Here is a 19,738-nt window from a genome sequence, read left to right on the forward strand (position 1 = left end):
CACAAGCATTCTTATACACCAATAACAGACAAATAGCCAAATCATGAGTGAACTCCCATTCACAATTGCTTCAAAGAGAATAAAATATCTAGGAATCCAACTTACAAGGGATGTGAAGGACCTCTTCAAGGAGAACTACAAACCACTGCTCAATGAAATAAAAGAGGATACAAAGAAATGGAAGAACGTTCCATGCTCATGGGTAGGAAGAATCAATATCGTGAAAATGACCATACTGCCCAAGGTAATTTATAGATTCAATGCCATCCCCATCAAGCTACCAATGACTTTCTTCACAGAATTGGAAAAAACTACTTTAAAGTTCATATGGCACCAAAAAAGTTCTAAAACATTTTAAAAATTGAAATAATATCAAGCATCTTCTCTGACCACAGTGGGATAAAAACTAGAATTCAATAAGGAGGAATTTCAGAAATTATACAAACACATGGAAATTAATATGTTTCTGAATGACCAGTGGGTCAGTAAAGAAATTAAGAAGGAAATTTAAAAATTTTCTGAAACAAATGATAATGGAAACAACATAACAAAACCTTTGGGATACAGTGAAAGCAGTAGTAAGAGGGAAGTTTATAGCTATAAGTGCCTACATCAAAAAAGAAGAAAAACTTCAAATAAACAACCTAAGAATGCATCTTAAAGAAACAGGAAAGCAAGAGCAAACCAAACCTAACATTGGTAAAAGAAAAGAAAAAACAAATATTAGGTCAGAAATAAATGAAATTGAAATGAAGACAACCACACAAAATCAACAATGTGAAAACATGTTTTTTTGGAAAAGATAAATAAACAAATAAAAACAAACCTTTAGCTGGACTAACTAAGAAAAAAAGAGAGAAGACCCAAATAAATGAAATCAGAGATGAAAAAGGAGACATCAAAACAGATACTGCTGAAATTCACGGGTCACTGATGGTTACTGTGAGCAATTATTTATGCCAATAAATTTGAAAATCTAGAAGAAATGGATAAATTCCTAGACATATACAAGCTACAAAGATTGAACCATGTAGAAATCCAAAACCTGAACAGACCAATAGCAAGTAGTGAGATAAAAGCTGTAATAAAAAGTCTTCCAACAAAGAAAAGCCCAGAACCCATGGCTTCATTGCTGAATTCTACCAAACAGTTAAAGAAAAACTAATACCAATTCTACCAAACATTTAAAGAAAAACTAATACCAATCTTACTCAAACTAAAAGATAGAGGAGGAGGTAATATGTCCAAATTCATTCAATGAGGTCAGTATTACCCTGATACCAAAAACAGACAAAGACACATCGAAAAAGAAAACTACAGGCTGATATTCCTCATCAATATTGATGTTTAAATCCTCAACGTAATACGAGCAATGTGAAATCAACAACACATTAAGAAAATAATTCATCATGACCAAATGGGAATTATTCCAGGGATGCAAGCATGGTTCAACATATGCAAGTCAATCAATGTGATACATCATATTAACAGAATGCAGGACAAAAACCATATGATCATTTAAATTGATGCTGAAAAACTATTTAATAAAATTCAACATTCCTTCATTACAAAACTATCAAAAAGTGGGTATAGAAGAAACATACCTAAACATAATAAAAGCCATACAGAACAGACCCACCTTTAGTATCAAACTGAAGGGGGAGAAACTAAAAGCCTTTCCTCTAAGATATGGAGCATGACAAGGATGCCCTCTTTCACCACTAGTTTTTACCCAATAGTAGTGGAATGAATTTTCTGTCCTATTCTTCTAGCTTATATGATATGTTTTTTTGTACCTTAAAATTATTTCCATATTAATCCATATTAATCCATGCATAAAGTATTTCCTTGTTCTTTTTTATTTTTGGCAATTGCAAAATATTCCATTTTATGAATATACCATAATTTCTTTGATTTATTAATGGAAATTTAGGGTGTCTTCTTTATTTTCCTATTATAAATAATGTCACGCTGACTAATCATGTGCATATGCAATTTTACCTGTGTAGTAGTATATGTCTAGGACAAATTTCTAGGAATAGAATTATGGTGCCAAAGGGTATAGACATTTGAATTTTGATCATTGCTGCCAACTAGCCTCTGTAGTAGGGATTGTATAATTTACTCTCTCACTATAAACTCATGAGAGCTCCTCTCTCTACAGCCTTGCCAACACAATGTATCTTGAATTTTAGCTTATCAGGTAAGTGCAAATTATATTATATTATATATATTTATATATAATTATATATTCTATATATTATAATATATATTATAACTATAATTTGCAGTAAGAGTTCTAAGGAGTTGTTGGTTAAGGCTTAGTAGAAATATGACTTCAGTTTGACCATAAAAAATGATTGGGACTTGAATAAACATAAAAGAGGAGACAGGGCATTTATGGAGCATAATAATATACAGAGCAGATGGTCAATGGAAGGAAGGGTGGAAGGAAGAAAACCATCTAAATACGCCATAGTGACAAAGAAGACAAAATGATAAAAGGCTTATTCAGGGAGGTCAGCAGGATACTCAGGGAAGACTATATCTGCCAGTGTTTTGGTCTTTGGGTATTTTTAAATCGTCAACTAGAACTTTTTAAAGTTCTAATTGAGACATAGGGAGCCATGAATTAAGAGGAGTTGAGTTTTACGCTGAACAACCCTAAATTTTGCCCCACTTCTGCTTATTCTATTGATGGCACCCTATAATTATGATGCTCATTCTGCCTGTGTGTTTGATACCTTCATACCTTCAATTTTGATTCTACTTTATCCCTTTTTTTTTCATCTTGCTAATAAATATCATGAGAAGCGGACTATTTGTGGCCAGATTGGTGGCTGGCTACTGCAAACATCAATGACTGTTACATTTCCCAACACACAGTGGTTATTCATGTTGCCCAATGCCAGTATTGTTCTTATTCCATTCTTGGCCAATTTTCAGCTGTGTCTTTGTTTGAGCTTTTCCACTTACCTAAAACGTCATCCTTTCTCTTCTGACCCTACCCAAAGCCTACTTAGCATTCAAGGGCTAACAGTCAGTATACACACATTGATTAATACTCTTTTCTCCCATACTTATGTGCCTTGTATAATTTTGTAGTATTTTATGCTTTCGCATCCTATAAACTGTTTTCCCTCCAACTACATAATACGTTTCTCATAATCAGAGATCGTTTCTTATTTTTCACTTCCTGTTCAACACATGCTAGTTAGTCAAATGATTTATTGATTCTTTTACCCAATACTTATTGAGCACTGACTGTGTTCATTAAAGGGCAAATATATTTGCATAATGAATAAAATCCTTTACAACTCAATCCTCAGTCTTCTTTTCAGCTCTCCTGATCTTCAACTTTTTATCTACCTTTAAGCTCTAGCCTTGATAAATTTCTTACCCAGTTTCTGACATATCACAGGTTGTTATTACCACCCTTTTCCATTTGCTGTTCCCTGTTCCCATGCTGCCTCCCCCCACATATTTATTAGGCCAGCATCAGTACCCCCTTAGTGCTTTGCTTATGCCTCTTACAGCAGATAGGCCAGATGCTCTTGCATTTCACTAGACTGGGAGGTCCCAGAAACCTGTCTTATTCATACTTGCATACTCACAGCACAGCAATCAGAGAGTGCAAGGAGGGTGTTGTATCAATTCGGGAGTTATTACCAAAATAGGCAGAATGGAAGAGAAGAAACCTGTATTTTGAAATCTTGGGATAAAGAAGCTTTCAAGAAAAATTTATGGTGAATATGAGTGAGAACTCAAAAAGTGTGAAGAAAAATAAGAATAGATGAAAACCTTTGAATTTGACAAATAAGATGCCATTAAAATACATGTGCAATAATAAAGTATTGCTACTGAAGAACTGAATATAGCTCATTTATTTAAAATTTTTGGCAATAAAAGGAAACAGAGAAATACAAGAATTAAGTAAAGATGTCAACATTAGCAAAGGGGAAAATATTCTTAAGATAAGGGTGTTGAATTTGTTGATTTTAACATCGTCACAAACTTTCATTAGTAGTTACTTTGCATGTATACTTTTTCCACACCTTTGAAGCAAGTAAGAAAATATATTATTATACTGAGATGAATTATATAAGAAAAATAATACTTAAACATTGTCATTTGCTGCTATGCCACCTTTGTTTCTTAATATAACATAACACATCCTAGTCTGAGTTACTGTCATTCCACAGAGTTGTGTTTATGAAGTGCTGCCTAATAAAATATTTCTTGTTTGTTTTAATTGTTCTCATTAAATTTAGCTCATTCTTCAACACATATCTTAAATTTCACCACCTCCATGAAGTCTTCATAAATACCTCTAGTTGGAATCCTTATGCAATCCCTCACATTACCATAGTATTTATTTCCATTTCTTAGAGCATAAATAATGGAGTCACTAATCTCATTGTTTTTAAATTAGTAGACTTTATTTTTAAAGCAGTTTTAGGCTTACAAAAAGATTAAACAGAAAGTACAGAGGTTCCCAAACATTTCTTCCTTCTTTACTCTCCTTTTCATCCATTATTATCATCTTGTATTGGTGTAGTACATTTATTACAATTGACGAATGAATATTAATACATTAGCATTAACTAAAGTTCATAGTTTACATTAGCATTCACTCTTTGTGTTGTACAGTTTTATAGGTGTTACCCATGCATAATGTCATGTGTACACCATTACAGACATGCTTTCACTTCTCCCCCGAAACTCCCCTGTGCTCTATCTCTTCACCCCTCCCTTTTTCCTAACCCCAGATCTTTTTTATTATCTGCATAGTTTTACCTTTTTCAGAATGTCATTGTCTTAGTCCAGTTTCTGCTGCTATATCAGAATACCATGGACTAGATAACTTAGAAATAAAAGAGATTTATTGGATCACAGTTCTAGAGTCTCAGGAGTTCAAGGGCATGATGCCACCATCTGCTTGGCCATCTGGTGAGGGCCATCTTTTTGCATCATTCTATGGTGGAAAGTGAAAAGGCAAGTGAGTACACAAGACAAAGAGAAGATGGGGGCTGAACTCATCCTCTTATCAGGAGCCCCCTCCCAAGATAACCAACCCACTCCCACAATAACAGCATTAATCCATTTATGAGAACAGGGTCCTCATGACCTAATCAGCTCTTAAAGGTCCTACCTCTCAACATTGTTACAATGGGGATTAAGTTTCCAACACACAAACTTTGGGAGGTACATTGAAACCATAGCAGTCATATGGTTGGAATCATACAGCATGTAGCCTTTTCAATCAGGCTGCTTTCACTAAGAAATGGGAATATAAGTTTTCTCCATGTCTTTCTGTGACTAGGTAGCTCATTTCTTTTCATCACTGAATAATATTACCTTGCGTGGCTGTATCACAATTTGTTTATCCATTCACCTATTGAAAGACATCTTGTTCGCTTTCAAGTTTTAGCAATTATGAATACAATTGGTATAAAGGGCCGGGTGGGGTGGCTTATGCCTGTAATCTCAGCACTTTGGGAGGCCGAGGCAGACAGATCACGAGGTCAAGAGATCGAGACCACCCTGGCCAACATGGTGAAAACCTCTCTCCACTAAAAATACAAAAATTAGCTGGGCGTGGTGGCAGGCGCCTGTAGTCCCAGCTACTCAGGAGGCTGAGGCAGGGAAATCACTTGAACCCAGGAGAAGGAGGTTGCAGTGAGCCGAGATTGGCCACTGCACTCCAGCCTAAGCAACAGAGCCAGACTCCATCTCAACCAATCAATCAATCAATCAATCAATCAATGCTATAAATATCTGTGTGCAGGTTTTTGTTTGGATACAAGTTTTCAGCTCATTTGGCTAAATACTCAGGAGTATGATTGCTGGATTCTATGGTAAGACTATGTTTAGTTTCAGAAGAAACTGCCAAAGTCTGTTCCGAAGTGGCTGTACCACTTTCCATTCTCATCAGCAATGAATTAAAGGTCCTGTTCCTCAACGTCCTCAGTAGCATTTAGTGCTATCAATATTTTCCAGCTTAGCCATTCTAATAAATGTATAATGGTTTTCCATTGTTTTAATTTACAATTCTCTAATGACATGATATTGAGCATATTTTCATATACTTATTTGCCATCAAGTATACTTCTTTGGTAAGATAATTGTTCAGATCTTTTTCCCACTTTTTAATTGGGTGTTTTTTTTTTATTGTTAAGTTTAAGGGGCTTTTTATATATGAATATGAGAACTTTATCAAATATGTGTTTTACAAATATTTTCTCCCATATGTGGCTTGTCTTTTTATTCTCTTAAACTTACATCATATTTAATTATTATAATTGAGTATAAGGTCCTGTAGGGTGGGATTTTGTCTTAGAAGTGTTTTTGGTTAAATTTAATTAACTTGGCAAGTTGAAGTCAGATCAGACTTCAATTTCTGCTGCTGTCACAATTTCATCAGTAAAGTGTAGAACAGTTAAGTGCCCAGTTTTCAATGTTTGCCAATGGCTCAGCTATTCAAGAGTATATTTTAATATATAAAAGATTATTTTTCCAAGTGTGTGTAAGTAAATAAGGGCTAATCATTTTAAGTTTGTAAATGACCAATATTTAACCTGCATGTAAAACTTCATCATTATATAGTATACAAGATTAATATAATTCCTTCAGAGAAACCAAAAGAATTAACTTAAGCTTATCTTTTTTGTGGTTTTGATGGCTTCCAACAAAACTAGTGAAAATATCTTAACATTAATGTAACCTTTTCCAACAACCAAGCTACTGAGTAAGTTTTTGTGGTACACAGAAGGTTACAGTTATTGGGATAAAATTCCAGAAAGTAAACGTGAAGAAAAACATGATAAGGTCCCAACAGAAAAGACTGAAAAATGTTTCCCAAAATATCAGTCTTCTGGGATTTACTAACCAAATGAGAGTCCATCCAGTCTAGAAACTTGAAGTCACCTTCCTGAACAACTTGGATCAACCTTATCTTAAAAGTTATAAATTTAGTTATTAGTTTATTAATCTCCTTTCCATTAACAAAATTAGTTTGTTAATTTCCTTTCCTCATGGTGTAGCATGAGCCAACTGGCAAATTATGTTTTTCCCTGCCTTGAAATGTACAAAAATAATTTGTATTATATATTAGACTATACACTTTCTGTTTTACTTTTACACCTTTTCATTTTTTCCACAACCAGTGGTGGAATAGATAAGGCAGTCATTATTTCTCGTCACTTATCTCACCTATTAGATATCTCTGCCAGAAGGTTCCATGAATCTCAGATTCAACATGATCATTTTTCCCCTGTCCCCAGAATCTGTTATATTTTTGTATTCCCTTAATTAATGACATTAATATATATCCTGTTTTCTATGCTAGAATCTTCAAAGTTTTACTCACCTTCAAACCACCTTCTGATCTGTCTTTTCCTGTCTCCAAGGCCATTCTCTATATTGCCTTCTAGTGTATAAATCTGATACCAATCTTTAGCCTCAAACTTTTGGCTATTGCCCAATTACCTACATGAAGAAATGTAAACTCTTTTTAATGAAATATAAGGCCTTTCTTAAGCAGTCTTTGATAAATCTTTTCAACGTCTTCTCCTCCTCTAAACCAAAGTACAGTCTACATTCACTACATTAAACTCTCACAATTCCCAAACACAGATTGTTTCTTTGATTAATATCTGCTATTTTTCTGTCTTTTTCTTTTCACCTCAAATGTTTCCTTTTCTGCAAAAATTTTAAAGAATTTCTATGACATAATTTTTATTTTCCTCTGTGTTCCCACATCATTTTATTCCACTGTATTTTGTAATTCCACTTGTTGTTTTCCACCTACACTTTCAGTTCCTTGAGAATGAGAACCAAGCCATTGAATTTTGTGTTTCCATCAACTTTGCACAGTGTCTAGCACAGGGTTTGCAGTGAACAAAGGCTGAACAAATGAAAGACTGAACAAACTAATGAATGATTTGCCAACACTTTGTTTACAATATAAAAAAATTCTGCCTAAATAGAGAGGCTCTAGGATGAGTTATTTCTTATGAATACTCTATATTTATTAGTTTATTTACAAGATGCATATTATTAAGTACAAAGTTCTTTGTTTTTTTAAAAGTAGCAAAGATGTATAATACCTAAACACCACCTTCAGTGAGGAATATGAACTCTGGTAGGCAGATCCAGAAATAACAGACTCAAGTAGAAAGTAGTGGGTACTGTGGCAGAGGTTTGCAATTCTGGGAGTCGAAAGGAGGACAAAATTACTTTCGGCTTCATAAGAAAACATGCCATTTGCTTTACTTATTACACTATCAGTACAATTTAGACAACAGAGAGGGTAAGAAAACACATTTTGTAAAAAGCAGGCAGCAGAAGCAAAGGCTGGATATAAGAATGGTTAGATGAATTGGTCATGACCAGATTGTGAAGGACATTCAATGTCAGGCTAAGAAGTCTGACTTTTGTTCCATAAATCACAGGGAACTTTTAACGTTTCTGGACAAAGATGTGACATGAATAAGTCTGTCCTTTAGGACAGTTAATCTGGGATCAGCAGGTAAGATGGACTGGAGGAGAAATCGACTAGTCATGGAGAGAACAAAATAGCAAAGTGTGAAGCACTCTTCTTTGCAGCATTTTGATGTAATAGATACTTGTAGCTTTTGCCAGTAACCTCTATACTTTTTATCATCAGAACATTAGTGTTCTGTTCTCCAGAACAGAAATTCTGGGGTTTAAGTTAGCCAGAAAGCAGACTATATTTTGATAGACTGGGTTCTGCCATGATGTGGCAGTACACAGTTGCTGGGACCTTCTTATTGCAGCCTGAATATAGAGGCACTACAAAGCATATGGAGCCCATAGCTAGATCTTAGTGATATTTTACAAGTCTTAAATCAAGCTTTGTTTTTATATCTTTGGAGTTATGTTGGTTGAAGTCAGTTTGGGGTAGGTTTTCTGCAATCGAAAGAATTTTTGTATACCCATTTGTGTCACTAACAATCCATATCATTGCATGAGATTAGATTTTGTGGATGAGGCATTTGAGAAGTTTGCTTTCATCCTTCCATCTTAAAGAAACAACTTAAAATAGTTCAAGGTTTAGCCGTAGGCAACGGTGGTATTTAATTCAGTCTATTTCATGAATAACAGTGACTAATAGATAACAAATGATTAGTGAAAGTAAAGAGTTGTGTTGAGTTAAATAACATGGTACGCATAAAACATCTGTAGGCTGTGAAACATAATACAAAAGTTAACTTTAATACCATTTTTATATTGAGCTAATATTTATTGCCTCACCCATTGCCCATTGCAATTTGAAAAGTCTTTCTGTACACTTCCTGGACACATTTGGTTTCTTCATTGTCATTACACTGACTTTCCTTTTTTGTCTACTTCTACTGCTTAAAGTAAAAAAAGAATCAGGTAAAACCCATTATTTTTTTTCTTTAGAGAATAAAAATGAATTCATCTTTTCTTAAACCCTTAAGAAAACATCAACCTAACAATGGAGGCCTTTATTGCTGGGTGTTTTACTCATGATTTATCCTCTTCAAACCTTGGTTTTCTATTTGATTGGCAGTGTTAAAGCAATCTCCACCTTTATCTAACATTGCCCTATATTTTAAAAGTGATTTCAGCCGGGCGTGGTGGCTCACGCCTGTAATCCCAGCACTTTGGGAGGCCGAGGCGGGTGGATCACCAGGTCAGGAGATCGAGACCATCCTGCTAACACGGTGAAACGCCATCTCTACTAAAAATACAACAAATTACCCGGGCATGGTGGTGGGCACCTGTAGTCCCAGCTACTCGGGAGGCTGAGGCAGGAGAATGGTGTGAACCTGGGAGGCGGAGCTTGAAGTGAGCTGAGATTGCGCCACTGTACTCCAGCCTGGGGGACAGAGCAAGACTCTGTCTCAAAAAAAAAAAAAGGGGGATTTCACTAACAAATAAAACAACTTCTAAGCCAACTAAAAAACTTCAATTTGAATTTCAATTTATACTTCACAAAAACACAGTTGCTGAGTGATACCAACAGTGAAAGTAGAGGTACATGGCAGAAAAGAAATAGGCTCAAAACAAGGATACAGCCATTTATAAAACCTTATATAAATATTCCTTTTGGATTAGTCAAAGCTCAGAGCCTTCATTCTTTGAAGTTTAAAATCGGCCAGATTTTTAAAATATATTTTTCAACGTGGGAAATGTATTTTTATTACACAGTTGAAATATTTTCTTTAAGCACGACTTGTCACATCTATTATTTAAGCTTTAAAATTAGCACTTCCTTTCTCTAAAGGAATATTCCATTTCCTCATTTCTTTTCATCTCATTTATTTAAATAAAAATGTTTTTCGTCTGAGTCCCCTGAAACCTTTTAGAATGCCTTTTTTTTTTAACCACTTGGAATAATCTTTTATAATATTTACCTATGTCCCAGTTATATCTCCTTCACTTAATTGCTAGGGACTTTAAAAGGAACTATTAGTTTCTTCTTGTATATTACTGTGCACTTTATTCCCTTCACTGCTTGAAATACTTAATGCATGTGGAATAAAATGAAAGTGAATTGTTGATTTAGTTTATAATAGAATCCTCTAGCAGTTAGTTATTTTGTTTATAGCCTATTTTTGTCTCTCCTCATCTCCACCAACCCCATTAAAACACAAGCTCCAGTGGCCAGGGGTGGCTCACCCCTGTAATCCCAGCACTTTGGGAGGCTGAGGCGTGTGGATCACCTGAGGTCTGGAGTTCGAGATCAGCCTGACCTAGTGAAACCCCCACCTCTACTAAAAATACAAAAATTAGCCGAGGGTGGTGGCATACACCTGTAGTCCCAGGTACTCAGGAGGCTGAGACAGGAGAATTGCTTGAACCTGGGAGGCAGAGGTTGCAGTGAGACAAGATCATGCCACTTCACTCCAGCCTGGGAGACAGAGTGAGATTCCATCTCCAAAAAAAAAAAAAAAAAAGAAAACAAGCTCCTTGAGGGCAGGGGTCTTTTTTCTATTTGTTATTTGTTTTACTAGAACACAGTTCACTCAAATATTTACTGAAGAACGCATGATTGAATAAACAATAGTGACTATAAACATTTGTCATTTTAAAAGCTGAAAGTCACTATACCCTTTAATAAACAAAAACTGTAGTGTAATCTCTATTTCTTATATTTACAACCCCAAAGCTATTATCCAGAATACAGATTCTTTAGTAAAACTTGTAAGATGACATAGCCACAGGAAAGCAAAGGAAAAGCTTTATTTTTATGCAACTTTATGCATCTGAGTTTACTCACTAAATGCTTTTCTTGATATTTCCTATCTAGTATCACCTGGTCCTGTTCCCTTATTCCTTCTTTATCTTTGTCATCACATCTTTCCTCTGTGATTCTTCTTAATTTTTTTTTTCAAGTCTACTAAATCACAGAGTGCAGACTGACCATCTCCTCACCGGCTTTTCTACACTTAGGGCAGTTGCCTGAGCAAGAGGCACTGTGAAGTGTTACAAGAGAAAGAGGGTAAAGAATAATGAAAGCCCGTGAATGGTGGAATATAAGCTGGATTTTGTTGTGAGCTGGAAAAAAAAAAAATGCACAGTTGACAAAAAGAAAACCCTTCTTCATGATAGCACACCAGGACAAGGTCTCAATAATGAGAAAGAAGCTTTTCATTTATGAGGGTGCTTTCTGAACTGTGGTGTTTATTTCTAGAGTGTCTTTTCCTAAAATCAGCTGATTGGATCCCTTTTATTTGACAAAACAAAATTTGTTCCCACAAATATATTTATCTGTTGAAAATTTCAGAAAGAATTAGATATGTATGGACAATCAAACTTAAACTTGTCTTAGCCATTTGAACAAGGATAACAATAAGAGACGTACTCCTTGAAAATGAATTTCAGCTAAATTAATTTCCTAAGTTATGTGTTGGAAACCATTTCATTGGAGTTATTTAAACCGACAGACGTTTCTATAACTTCTAAAATTCAACAGACATAAGATTTGCTGAAGGATCATGGCTAAATATAGATTCTAATATATAGATTCTAATAATTCTAATTCTAATTATAGATTCTAATAATTAGAATTCTAATTCTAACATATAGATTCTAATAATTCTAATTCTAATTCTAATATATAATTCTAATAATATAGATTCTAATATATGTTTGGGCTTGAGATTTTACATTTCTAATAAACTCCTAATAAGCTTCCAAGTGATTCCAATGATGCTGCTGATTTGCATTTCATACTTTGAGTTACAAGGCTTTAGAAATGTTAGTTTTTTGAACATTTTTAAAAGGTGATTTATTTTACAATTCTTATTTATTTTATTTTGGTCTTTCTATTTTTTAAAAAAGAAATACTTTCAATTATTTATTATGCTGCTTAACTAAAACACATGATGCATCTGATTAAATTTTAAACATTTATTCTTTTGGGATTTTTTTTCTCACTAAACTAAAATGAAACAAATAGATAAATAGTATAATATTCTAGAGTTGCATGAAAAGATAAGCATGTCTTACCTTTTTGTTTTACAGCCTCTCCACTTAAAGACCAGGGAGTTTATCCGTTAGTTACTGCCTGAGCTAAGAGTAGACTTTTTCTCTTTCTGTCCTGTCTCCTAGTTTAAGGTACTTTCAGCAAGCCGCGTTGCATACAACAGACTCGGTCATGTGTTTTCCTAAATGTAGAGTGTTATAAATCTCCTTTCATTTTTCTCTAGGCTTGTTTTCACCGACATGTTCTACTTCTCCTAAGGTAAAAAAGTTGGAACCAGGTTCAGTTTTTGGTTTGATTTGACGAGCTAATGAGCTAAAAAATGTCCATGTTCAGCAACGTTGATTAGAAATGTTTTTCTACTAGGTGTTCGGTTTTCAGAAACATTTTAAACCATAACCATACTGCTAATGAATTTTTAGAAATACCATTGGAGACTTGTCTCTAAAGTACCACCTTCATTGTAACTGAATATTTTCAGGTCAGTGGTGGGGGTAAAAGATGGAATTTAGAGAGATTAACTCAGTTTAGCATTCAAAATTGCTTTAAAGTAATGATGCTAAAAACATATACCTTTGAAAAAATATATGTTACCATATAAAAAAAATTTTCATGAGTTCTGGTTGCCTGGAAATTATACAAATATTATTCAACAATGAATAGCAGTCCTAATTTTGTAAAGTAATATCTTCTCTAGCTTTGGTCTTCTATATAGCCATTTGTCTTTTGAGGCATAAAATGTAAGCCAGTTAGCAAAACGTATCAACTTATAAATGTTGAAAAACGCAAGCACACATTTTACTGAAGTTTGCATTGAAGACATAGGAAACTATTTTATCATTAGATGTATGGTAATTACTTTTTACATTGAGAGAAAAATACTGTACTTTATTGACATAGTCGCAAAGAGTTACCTAAATATTTGCTAACAAAAGAGTGTTTTGTTTGTATTTTTTAATCTACCTAATCTAGATGAGTCTGGCTTTCTTGCAAACAGTCTTTACTCTGTTGTCAAAGGGTATCTTCTTCACTCTGATCATATGACTCCCCTGTCTAGAATTTGTCAATGGCTCCCATAGTTTGAGTCCAAAGTTCTAAGTTCTTAGCTTCTTAGCACAATATAGCCTTTAATGTTATGACTCCTGCTTATCTCTCTCTAGGCCTATCTCCTGCTATTCTAAGTCTGTCTGTAATCATCTAATTGTCCAGTGTTTAGTGGAGATATTCTGTAACCCAATTTTTACTTTTTCCAGTTACCCTCTCCAATCATAGTACGTCAGACTTCCCAACTCATTGAATAGTAGATCCCATTACAAAATGTGAGTTTATTTACATCTTTGATACTTTTGATTATTTAAAATATCTCCGTTTTAGAATTCCAAGGTCACTTATTTTAAATCTCTTTTACTTCCCTCCCCGAGGGCCCAATGTTTTTGTGGTTTAGGGAGCTTGATTTGCTCTTTAACTCTTCTTCTCACTCCCTCACCTTAGAGTGAAAAGTGCAAGCCTGCTTCTAGGACACGTCCTTTCCCTCCTGTTTCCTGGCTCTAGGCCCTTCCCTCCTATGCTGGGATAGGGAGGAGCAAGGCTTTTGTAATTCACTCTTGGTAGTTGCTGCTTTTCTGGGTAACAGTGACAGGCCATTAAGGCCTCTCTGTTGTTGAAATCCAAATGCTTGAGTCCTTCAGCAGGCCCTCCCATGGGCCCTCTAACTTGACAGTTCCAAGAAGTGACAGCTGGCTGCACCCTTGGCCTCTTCCACCCACTTCTGTCAGTATACCACCAGCCTCCTGCTACTTGGGTCCCCTCACCCATCATTGTGTCCTGTTTGTCTGACATAGGACAGATGCCTCAAGTTTTCATTTGTCCACAAACAGCTCACACATTCTTATCATGCCAGATGTTTGGCTCAGAGGCTTTACCATGCTATCCATTACCCTTCCCCCGTGCCCCGGCATATTTCTCCAGGTCTCTTGTTCTTGTGTTTGAGGAAGCATGGGTGGGAAAATCAAGTCCACAATCTATACATATGTCTAAGCAGGTGGTAAGATACTAGTTTCTCTTTCTTGTCAGGCAACCCTAATGTCTACAAATGACCCTCTTGGAGCCCCTTTACAATGGACATTTCTTCTGTTAGAGGTGGGGACAATCCTTCCTTTCTTCTCCATGGGGAAAAGGAAAGAAAAACCTGTTCATATGAACACTACTCTCCCAACTTTTCTCTTACCACTCTGTTTTTCTTCTTGTTAACTCAATACCTCACTGTCCTCATAGGCCCTGTTGGCTGATTCCAGAGCTCAGGAAAACCTCCATCCAATATCATATAACTCAATTCAGTGAGCCTATGTGTCCCTAAAATGGTCACTCTGGTTCAAGATTCCCTTCTAATCACTCTGCCTCCATCTTCCCTTTTACAGTCATCTTAGACAGCTTACCCCCATGCTTTATCTTCTCAGTGACTATGTCTCAATTCTAGTACAATTTATTGCTTCTTTCAATGCATTAATGATATAGTATTTCTATAAACACTAATCTAACTATGGAAATCTTTGACTTACTTGCCTTCCTTCCAAAAGACTACAAGCTCCTTAAAAGCAGGAGCTATTTCTTAATGAACTTTGTATCTCTAGCATTTAATACAGAGATTACTGTACAGATTGTTGGAAATGCATGTGTGTTTAAAAAAGAAGTGGACCTGTAATCCTAGCACTTGGGGGGCTGAGGCGGGTGGATCACCTGAGGTTGGGAGTTCGAGACCAGCCTGACCAACATGGAGAAACCCCGCCCCTACTAAAAATACAAAAATTAGCTGGGCGTGGTGGCGCATGCCTATATAATCCCAGCTACTTGGGAGGCTGAGACAGGAGAATCGCTTGAACCCAGGAGGCAGAAGTTGCAGTAAGCTGAGATCGTACTATTGCACTGCAGCCTGGGCAACAAGAGTGAAACTCCATCTCAAAAAAGAAAAAAAAGTGGATAAAATAGTATTATATTTAATTATCCCGGCCGGGTGCAGTGGCTCACGCCTGTAATCCCAGCACTTTGGGATGCCAAAGCGGGAGGATCACCTGAAGTCAGAAGTTTAAGACCAGCCTGGCCAACATGGCGAAACCCCATCTCTACTAAAAAAATGTGAAAATTAGACAGGTGTGGTGGTGGGCGCCTGTAATCCTAGCTACTCAAGAGGCTGAGGCAGGGAGAATTGCTAGAACCCAGGAGGTGGAGTTAGCAGTGAGCTGAGATCGCGCCACTGCACTACAGCCTGGGTGACAGAGCTAGACGCTGTCTCAAAAATAAATAAATAAATAAACAAATAAAGAAATCAATCAATCAATAAAATTATCCTGCTAACAGCTTGAATTGCAGTTAAATAATTAGATACAAATAAAATAAATTTCATGATTTTTTAAAAATCACAGAAAAGTGAAATTGATGTGCTACCTGTATGTTGCTGAGCAACAAGTATACAAAAAATTAACTATCAAGTTTATTATGTCCTTATGGCTACTTTTAAAAAAACTATTTGTAGTTAATCATAAAGTGTATTCATAAAATAAGGTAAGTAATGTGGTAAATCAGAGCTAGCATAGTTTTTGAAGTCCAAAGCTCTAGAATCAAATAAGTCTCGCCACTTTTCTGGATAACCAGTCCCCGTACCTTTCTGAGCAGAAATTAATAATAATAATAATAATAATCTTACCTGGAAGAGAGCATTTCAAGGATTAAATAAGATAGTACATGTAAAGTCTTCAAAAATCTATAAAGGCATAGCTATGTGCACCTACTGTGTACCCACAAAAAGTACAATTAAAAATTTAAAAATCTCTAAAGGATTATAGAAAATACAAGTATTATTTATCATTTCTGATATTTCAACATCTCTATAAACCTGGAAAATTTTACCATTATCTTGTAATATTGGATATTATTATTGAGCCCATTCTGAATGCATATAGTAGTAAATAACCTGTAGAAAATTTACTGTTTTTGATTAATGCCAGTGGAAGAAACAGCTAATGCTTATTCTTAAAATTATGCTATTTTTTTTCCTGATCAGAATGATCAATGACTTTCCTTGTTTTCATCAGTCACACTCACAAGGCCCATGGTACTTGGAGTTTTGGCTCAACAGCTTACCTAACTTTAAGATGAACAAATGAGTTTTTGTTTTTTATTTTTGTTCTCATCATGTCGAGAGTAACAGACACCATCTCTCTGTGAAAGCAGGTAACCCATAAAGTTGCTTGACTGATTACAAAACCCACTAATTCTATAAGTAACTTCCAAATCAGTGCAAAACTGCAACTTCAAGTGCTTCTAAATGAAAATTCAATACAGGTCTGTTTTGAAGGTGTTCTCTACAAGTAAAAATGCAAAATTAGGTTTGAAATCACTAAATCTGAGAACTACTTATGGCTTTTACTCTTCTGATATTCCTTTCATCTGGAAAAGTGGAATGGGAAATAAGTCCTTTGAAAGGTGTTTTCTTGCAATGCTGAAACTTAAATTTGTCTTTCAACTAGGTTGACAACGAAAATTATTTTAAGTGAAAATAAATGAGTAGAATGAATAGGATTTAAAAGTTTTCCTATCCTAGAGAGGGCCATTTGGCTTTCTCAACACTGCATTCTGTGTACCTGAAAATGTTCCTGTAGAGATTTTTAAACCAGAAACAAAGTGGTGTCCTTTAGGCCGGTTTTATGAGCAAAATGGTTGTATCCATGTGTGTATATTAAATAAAAATTTTAAAAATCCAAATTATTATTTTACATTTCCAGTGGGCAGTCTTTCTTAAAGACTATTTGTACTAAAATTATTAAGATTATCAGATTAAGTATGAGAAACTGAGTTGAGGGAATATAGAGGAGAGAATTAGACAAAGCTCTAGTAAATGTATCATGCTGGAAGAAATGCTTTAAATAGGAAGAACTTCACAGTACAGTGGAAAGTTGACAACTGAGTCAGAATAAGCCCAGTTATAATGCCGAGATAAGTCACATTTATTTTAAATATACCTAATATTAATTTAGAAGGGAATTAGCAGTCCAATATCCCATCTATTAATTTACCTTTACCTCTTTTTAATTGAAATCGTATTTAAGGACAGGCCATGTATATGTATAAGTTTATGTATATGTGGGTATATATATATGCATGTGTGTGTATGTCTATATGTTTGTGTGTATGTATGTAGATATAGATATATAGAAAGCATATACCTCGAATTTACTAAAATGATACAATTCAAATAAGGTTTGTTTAAAAGATTATTTGTAGACTACATAAAATATTCCAGATGAAATTTTTTTTTTTAGGCCCTTAGGAAGTGGTCAAACAGGGAGAAAGACATATTTTGGTGAGACACTTAGATGTCTTTATCGTTATTATTGACAATTTTGAAAAAAAAATCACCATACTTACTGTCTTGTCACGTAACTGAGAAACTTCTGTTAGATCTGTGGTGACCATGAAGTTTTCGTCAGCAGAACCTAGTTGAAGAGGTCAGGCTGATTTCCCTTGTCTAGACCTCAATGAGCCTGGGATAAAGAGTATAACAGGTTATACTGTTCTTAGAATTGGGAAGTGATGGTTGAGTACAAGTTTTAAAAACTATCTAATTCTCTCTTTTTGATAATCTGCACATGATACCATCTGTTCTTCCATCCTATTTTTTTTTAAATCTTATTTTTGATGTTGAAGAGAAAAAGCTGCCAGAATGTTTGAGCAATCCAAGCTACTTCCTCATTCCTGGGTCAGCATCTGTCTCCTTTTCACTCTACCCTCTTCACTTCTAGCATTATTTAGGACCACTAGATCCCTACCAGTGGTCTCAATTCCCTCTCTTTTCCCCAAACACCCATTCCCCTTCTATCTTGTAGTTTGGTCAATGGTGATACCCACATATTAGAAACTTCACTGCCATCTTTGGCATCATTTTACCCTTCTTTCAGATTTAAATTAGTGCGTACTTGTCCCGCTAAGCAGCTTCTGTTCTCCACTGACATCAGTCTTAGAATATGTCCCAACACTTCTGTTTGCTCTGTTAAAGAAGACCAAAGGATGAGTCATCTTAGAGAAGTGAGATATAGTACATAAAATTTTCTTGGACAGTGGGAAAAAAAAGGCGGGATAGTCACACATCATCCAACAAAAGTTATTTTTTAAAAACACTTGTGATGTATGTCTTTATCTTTCTCAAAATCAGGCATTTCCACTTGTCCCCTTTGTTCCCTTACCATACCCTATGAGAAGAAAACACCCATGTAATTGTTGCTGCTTAGCCTGAGTCCAGCTGTAGCCTGAAGCAGCCATGCCCAGCCAACCTGCAGACCCCGAGCACAAAATCAACCTGCAGACCTGAAAGCTAGAAATAAATGTTTGCAGCGACAGGACACTAAGATCCTGGGTTATTTTGGCAGCAACTGACTCATGCAATACCCTATAAACTTAAAAATTGGTCTGAATATGAATATGCATTAGATTAAGTAAAGCAAGTAAAATTAGAACAAAGGGGAAGCAGACAGAAAAAGAAAGACATGACCTCTCAATGTTTTAGGCATTTTACATATTTTACCTCCTTTTATTCTCACCAACACTATGATATACTTACACTCATCTCCAATTTATAGATGAAAAAGCTAAAGGATACATACACAATCTTATCAGTAGCTACCTCTGGAAAACATGTTGAGGTTACTATGTGGAGGAGTGCTACTGGACTTTCACTTCCTATTTTTTATGTTTTTTTTATTATAAGAATATATTGATTTTAACATATGTCTTTCTAAACTTTAATAATTGGAAATAAGGAAACTGAGGCTGTGTGGACTTGAGTAAGAAGCAAAATGGGGACCTAATGCTACATGCAAATCCATGTTAACTTGCGCACATAAAATTCACTTCTCCTTTTGAGTCACAGCTATACATGAGGCAGAGAGATGGGTAAGCAACTATTGATCACTTTCCTGTCCAATGATTGATCATTTTCCTGTCCCTAACATCGGCTGGCCTATTTCCACCTATCCTTATCTCCATCCCTTCTTCTCCTCATAGAAAACCTTCCATTTTGCAACTAAAGGTGTCCTCCCCATCCCCATTAGTTGAGGTGAAGAACAACAATGCTTATACTTCACACATACTAGATTTTGTTAGAACTCTGGCCAGTGTGCTTTGAAATGCTAAATGCTTCAGCATCTGGGCTGCAGAGGACCCTGCAAGAAGGTGCTGTCTGTACACTGGTAGCATTCAAAGTTGAAATCA

Source organism: Pongo abelii, chromosome 10 (genome assembly GCF_028885655.2).
Source record: "Pongo abelii isolate AG06213 chromosome 10, NHGRI_mPonAbe1-v2.0_pri, whole genome shotgun sequence".
Taxonomy (NCBI): domain Eukaryota; kingdom Metazoa; phylum Chordata; class Mammalia; order Primates; family Hominidae; genus Pongo; species Pongo abelii.